Genomic DNA, 6,685 nt, shown 5'->3' on the forward strand with positions numbered 1-6,685 from the left:
CTCAGAGATTCTTTCCAACTAAAATACAACCTGAGGCAGTGGGATGTTTGTTTATGATTATTGGAAGGTTGCCTGCTGAACCTCAGCTTGGTTGTGTTACTGGAGATTAATGGTCAAATGATAATTTAGTCACCGCACAAGCAAAAGTGGTAATTATGTGTTTTGAAGGAAGATGGGATTATACCAGCACAATTGCTCATTATGCACTATGTGATGGCCTTAAATTGTTAATGAATATACTTAGCCAACGTAGTGCTTTGATTATGTCAAATTGCTGTTGACTGTTGCTAAACAGCGTGAACAATATATATGTACTTCTTCTACAGTGCTAAAGTGTTGTCATAAAATGCATTTAATATCATTTGCCCTATTTTACTTTTAACCTGTGGTGTTTTTTTTCCCTTTCTTTCACTTGCATACCCAGCAGAGTGGAACCTATTTCAGTGTAGTGTGATCCCATGGTGCAGGGGTATGCACAAACTTAGGCCACAGCTAGACCTATGATTTATCCTGGGATCCTCCAGGGTTCGCCCCTGCCTGAGCACTGGATCCCCCTGTGTGTCACCTAGATGAACAGGTTTGACCCCTGGATGATCCAGGAATAAACCTTAGGTCTAGCTATGGCCTTAGTATAACCACATGGCTATGGGGCCAGTTGTGTGGGTCTTTCCCATGGGACAGAAGGTGCTAATTAGGAATGTATGAGAAGTTCATTTCTGTTTGTAATTTATATGAATCTGTCCCATTTGTGATCCGGACTGTGAATGCAAGCAGGAATGCTCCCTCCTCTCCTATGCTTTGAAACATTTGTAAATTCCTGAATATTCAATCACATTCAGAAAATGAATATTTTGCTTTAAAATGTGCACTTTGCAATGCACATTTCTCTCTCTCTCTCTCTCTCTCTCTCTCTCTCTCTCTCTCTATATATATATATATATATATATATTGCTTTCAAACTTCAGTCAATGGGGGCAGGGGAAGTGCACATTTTTGAAAAAAATATGCACTTGTGCACTTTTACTTGGATGAGCTGAAAAACAGGTCTTTCATAACACCTCCCCAAGGAGTCCTCCTTGGAGGAGGAACTTGGTTTATCTGAGCTCATGGACTCTTCTTTCCCTGAGAGAGATTCAGCAACAGCATCTCTGGAGGGTGTTTGGGCTTGCTTCTGAAGAACAGGCAGGCTCCTCTGGGATGTCCAGTGGAAGCCTCCCTCCTCTGCCTCATTCCCCACATGGTTCAGATTCTGAGCCAGAGGTAGAGCATCCACACTTGTGAAAGACAATGAATGAAGTGCAGAGAGCAAGTCCAGACCCTTAGGAGAAGCACCCAGCTACAGGCTAGGAACTGAGCTCTGGGAATGCCATATAGCCAACCGTGCTGGAAAGCTATCTAATGAGCTGCAGTTTGGAGTTGGGTGTGTCCAGGTTAGAGATTGTATAAAAGCCATCAAAGCCTCCCTCCTCCATCTCACTGGCAACAACTATCATTATCTATGGCTGATATCAGGCATGTGTCTTGTATCCTGACTTAGACTGAACCTCATGTTTGGGCTTGGACTGATTCTGACTTCACCTTTGTGTCTCCATAGCTTGGATCCCTTTAAGTGCTTAACAAGTTGCTTCTCGCTGCTTGTTACTATTAACAACCTTGTAGCACCTCTGCCGGTATTTTGAGGGTCCAGGGGCCAATTTTCCCCACCAAGGGCCACACATCCTGCTGCCACCATGCCGCTGACTTGCCATTGGAACAGCATGGTTTGCCATTAAACCAAGTTGCATGCTCACCATGTGCCTTGTTTTAAAGACAAATGCAGCCTTTATATTGCTGCTGCCCCACTAAAACTTGGCAGTAGTACAGGGTGGCACTTTGGAGGGTGTCGGGAGCCACAAAAGAGGCCAGGGTGGGGCACATGCAGCTCACAGGTCACATGTTGCCCACCCCTGCTGTATAGTTGAAATTAGGGTGACCAACTGTCAGGATTTCCCCGGATTTGTCCTGGTTTTTGTTCTTTCCATGGTGTCAGGGGGGATTTTCTATAATTTTCAATAATGTCCTGGAATGACACACCTTCCCCTTTAAGGCTGCCATTAGCATAGCAGGAGGGAATGACATGCTTTCTTGAGGCACATCATTCCCCCACCCCGAGCTCCAATTGAGGTCTTAAAGGGGAAAGTGGGTCATTCGTGGACATTATAGAAAAGGCCCCAATTGGAGTGGATGGTGGTGGTGCAGAATGAAATCCTTTCCCCTCCTCCACTCCAATCGGGTTCTTTAAGGTGGCGGGGGAATAACATACTTTCTGCAGGACTCAGAAAGCTGCTTACACACACACACACTAGGTGTCCTCTTTTTTGGTTTCCCAAATATGGTCACCTTAGTTGAAATGAAACCTGAGTATCCTGAGTTGTAAGCATAGATGTGTATATATGTTAACTATGAAGAAAGAGTAAAGACAGGAACAATGTCCTATAGCAAAGCCTGTGAATCATGGTGGAGACACTGGATCGTATAGTCTGGGGGTAATGGCTCATTTCTACATGCTGGCACGGGGACCTGAAACTTCATTGTAAATTGTAATTTGTACATTGGGCAGTAGGTGTTATGTTTTTATAAGAATCTAGAAGATTCCTCCCCACTATAGGAGACACACCCCAGTGTAAAATAGACTTCCTATAGCTTATCAGCCCAAGAGCAGCAGCAGCATTGTTCTTTAATATAATATTAATGTGAGCTTATGGATGTTTGGACAGAGCTGAACGCATCTCTTCCACTTTCTGCAAGTAAAAATATTCCAAAATATCAGGTTTCTCCTGATATTGTTTACAAGGTGCTCAGCAAAAACTCTGCTGAGCACTTTGTAAACAAAAGCGTTGTCCTGAACTGAGAAAAGAATGGCAGGGCCTTATTTCAAACAACTGCTGGTGATCACATTTTACCAAATATAGTACATATCTATGAGTCAAAAGTAAACAAACACACACACCTGAACCAGAACATAGACTGAGAGGAGTGGGAGAAGAAAAAGAGAAGGGAAATGCTACCATGTTGCTTTATATTTACAATCCTGAAACACTGGTCTACACAAGGGCCCTGCCGCAACATCAACTTATCAGCAAGTCAATAAGAAGGAAGCCACTGACACCATTACTTGAAACATTTTTTTCTGGACTGTAAAACATTTATAGCCTGGGTGTTCTTAAAGTAGCTTAAAGTGGAACAGTGTTGAGACTACCCAGTTCTAATTAAAATTATGGAAACCTGGAAGTTTTATATCCCCATGTAATAAAGCTATATATACACATATCACACATCTGAAGAAATATTTAGAAGGAAATGGAAATGCTGCCACAGTAGTGCAGGGATGGAGACAGGGTACTTATTCTATGCACCCCTCTGCCTCCAAGAGCCTTGCTAGATGAGGCGTTAGCGCAGTGCGAGGCCCGGCCTCGTCCCTGTGTGTCCAGATGATGCACAGGGGATCCCGGGCTCAGGCAGGGCTCAAACCACCCTGGCCCAGGGCTAACCAGCACCGCTTTTGGCCCGGTTTTTCCACAGTCCCGGACTAAGCCCGGGGCTGTGGAAGGTCTAGCCTGTTCCGCTGCTTTTCACGGCTATCTCGTTTACTCATGAGTAGCCAGGAGAAGCCGCTGTGCCCATCGGGCTTGGGGGGGAATCGCGGGGGGGGAGAGAGATTGGGGGCAGGGAGGGAGAGCGGACCTGGCGGGAGAGATGGGGGGGAAGAGCGGAGCCAGGGGACATCGGGAGGAATCGCGGCCCAGGGGCAACGGGGGGGGGGATCGGAGGTCACGGGCAGGCGGGCAAGGAGGGCATTGGACATGGCGGGCGGGCAGGCAAGGGGGGGCATCAGACATGGCTGGCGGGTGGGCAGGCGGGCAAGGAGGGCATTGGACATGGCGGGCGAGGGGGCATTGGAAATGGCGGGTGGGCGGGCATCAGACATGGCAGGCATGTGGGCGGGTGGGCAAGGGGGGCATTGGACATGGCAGGTGGGCAGGGGGCATCAGACATCACGGGGGGAAATCAAGGGCAGGGGGAGCGGGGAACCCTTTCTTTTTTAAAAAAATCCTACCTTATCATTGGTGCACTCCTGCGCACATGGCCCCTTTAAGCTGAAAAAAAAAATAGCTGACGCGACCGGGCTTTCCTTTACCCCATAGCATGTTACATCTAGCTAGGAGTGACAGCCCGTGCTACTTCTAGCATGGGCTGGCCCCTCTATAGGCCCGGATTCCCAGGTAGGTCTAGCAAAGCCCCAAGACACTCACTATGTGAGCAGCCACAGGACGCTTCCTCGGATCCGCCATGGTTCAGAGAGAAAACAGCTCAATGGCCTTTTGATACAAAGGACCCAGCTCCTCCACATGGAGGGGTGGTCGAGTTCCAAGTGCCTCAGAATAGGCATCCTCATCAAAGTCCTCTTCATCAAAGGAAGCATCATCATCATCATCTCTTAGCAGGTTAAGATGGGTATGGAGAGGGTCATCGTTTCCCACAGAGTCAAGCCCAAATGCAAAGATGTCAGCCTTGTCAGTGATGATGCCATCTTCCTCCAGGGCTTCCTTGGGCTTCCAGGGCTCTGTGCCAACATAACCAACTTCTGGGTCACTCACCATCATATTCTCATCCAGAGGCAGTGAAACACGCACATCACAGATCTTTATTGACTCAAAATCACCTTTAATGACAACATTGGAAGATTTGATGTCACCATGAAGCAATCTCTTTTTGTTGTGAAGATATTTCAACCCCCTTGCAATGTGCAAGGCAATTTTGAGGATGGTAGCAGCTGGAAAGGGTTCCTGGTGTTCTGTGTTCCGTTCTTCAGTTCGGTAATTCAAAGACTTTTCTCCCCCAAAGTCCGCTGCAGGAGACATGCTCCCATCTTTGACTTCGGCATATGCATGATACCCGACAATGTTTGGGTACTGAAGATTCTTTAAAATACTGGCTTCTTCATTCAGTCTTTTTTGATACGTACTTCGCTGGTTGGAATTGCATTTGGGATTTATTTTCTTCACAGCCCAGGGAGAGCAAGACGTACCTTTGGGAGATCTTTTGATGAGGTAAACACTGACTCCAGTTCTATACCCAAACTTCTGCATCAAAGGAGAGGCTAAAATAGCTATTGATGGTGAACAGCTACCCTGTCCTGCCTGCCTTCACTCCAAAGGCTTGCTGGGCATCTTGAAGGTGCCTTCAGCAGCCATCACAAAGGATGATCCCCTCGATGACCATGGGATGACGGCGCCACCTCCACTCGTGGGTTCTTCTCAGTCCTCCGGAGCAGGCCTGCCTGGGGAAGGGGTCAGAGATGATTGCATTTTGCAATAATACCCTTCCATCCAAAGTAGAGAGTTGTTGTCAATATTACCCATGTTCCTGTTCCCCATTTAAGCTGTCAGCTTCCCCAAATGTCTTGATTGTTCTGTGGGCTAAAATGTGAAAATAAAAATGCAAGGGTGAGTGTAATGTTACTGTCCCATGAAACAGTGAGTGACATCTATTTATATCCTCAAGACTTTTCAGCATAAGGTTGAGAAGGAGGAACCGGAATTACAGGGTTGCCTTTTCCCTGTTCAAAAATGGATAAAACTGTATCTCTGCAAATGCCCTGGTTCTTGGCTGTTGAAAGTTCCCTTTGAAACTTTTGTGACAAGTTTTTTCTTTGCTGTTATGAAGGAGAACAAAGCCTGCCAAATATGTATTTCTCAGGAAGTTGGCAGTAAGAAGACATTTTAATTCTTTGGAATCATCATGGATGTTTATGCTAACCTAACACTTGTTCTGTCAGCTGCAATTAGAAGCATTACTGAACATGCAGTTCTTTCTGTTCTAGTGAATGTTTTACTTTGGTAGTACTTATCTGTTATCTTTCCCAATGCTCCAAGTGGTCCAATTGATACAAGATTGTGGTGGGTTTTTTGGGTTTTTTTTACTATATACATACCACCATGCTTAATAAGTCTGGCATAGAGAACCTCCAGGTCACTGACAGTATGTGGCTCATGGGAGTTCTCCAATCAAGTTGCAAACTTCTTCCACAGGCCCTGCCCTGTCTCCCTCCAGTCATGTGCAGTAAAGCTCTTCTCTTATCTTTAATCACAGATTGGAGATAAGAGCTGGGATGTTCCTGCTGAACACTGAAGAAAGAACAGGCAGATTATGTTTTAAGGAAGTAGAGTCAATGCTCAGTTGGTTTCATTGTCCTTCCCCTCAGAGTAAACAATGCAAAATTAACAGACAATACAATGCTGTAGTCCAGACAATCCAGTAGCCAGTGGACATCAGCAAAGTGTAAAGATCCTGTGCCTTTGGTCTGCAGTTGTGCAGAAGCCCCAAACATGGGATGGAGCACTTTATGCAGGCCCTGAGGTTTGGAAGGACTGACACTTAATCCCAAGTACAGGAAACAGGGACTAACAGCCAATACACACACACACACACACACACACACACACACACACACACACACACATGGTTGTGTGTGTCTGTGATGATTTTAAATAGAAAACAGGCAGCCAAAATCATATAAGCCAATGTGAGCTGTCAAGGTAACATCACACCACAATATCCCCGTTACATTAGTGCTGGGACCCTGACGGTGACATTTCTCCAAGATCTGCCAACACAGGGGACTTACACTAAATCATAAAACTCT

The 6,685-nt window shown here is 46.0% G+C and overlaps 1 pseudogene; it reads right to left on the bottom strand.

Moving 5' to 3' along the window:
• Positions 1-4,268: 4,268 nt before the first annotated feature.
• Positions 4,269-5,234, bottom strand: LOC134398225 (lymphokine-activated killer T-cell-originated protein kinase-like; annotated as a pseudogene).
• Positions 5,235-6,685: the final 1,451 nt, after the last annotated feature.

The sequence above is a fragment of the Elgaria multicarinata genome, chromosome 4, assembly GCF_023053635.1.
Source record: "Elgaria multicarinata webbii isolate HBS135686 ecotype San Diego chromosome 4, rElgMul1.1.pri, whole genome shotgun sequence".
NCBI classification, from domain to species: Eukaryota; Metazoa; Chordata; class Lepidosauria; order Squamata; family Anguidae; genus Elgaria; species Elgaria multicarinata.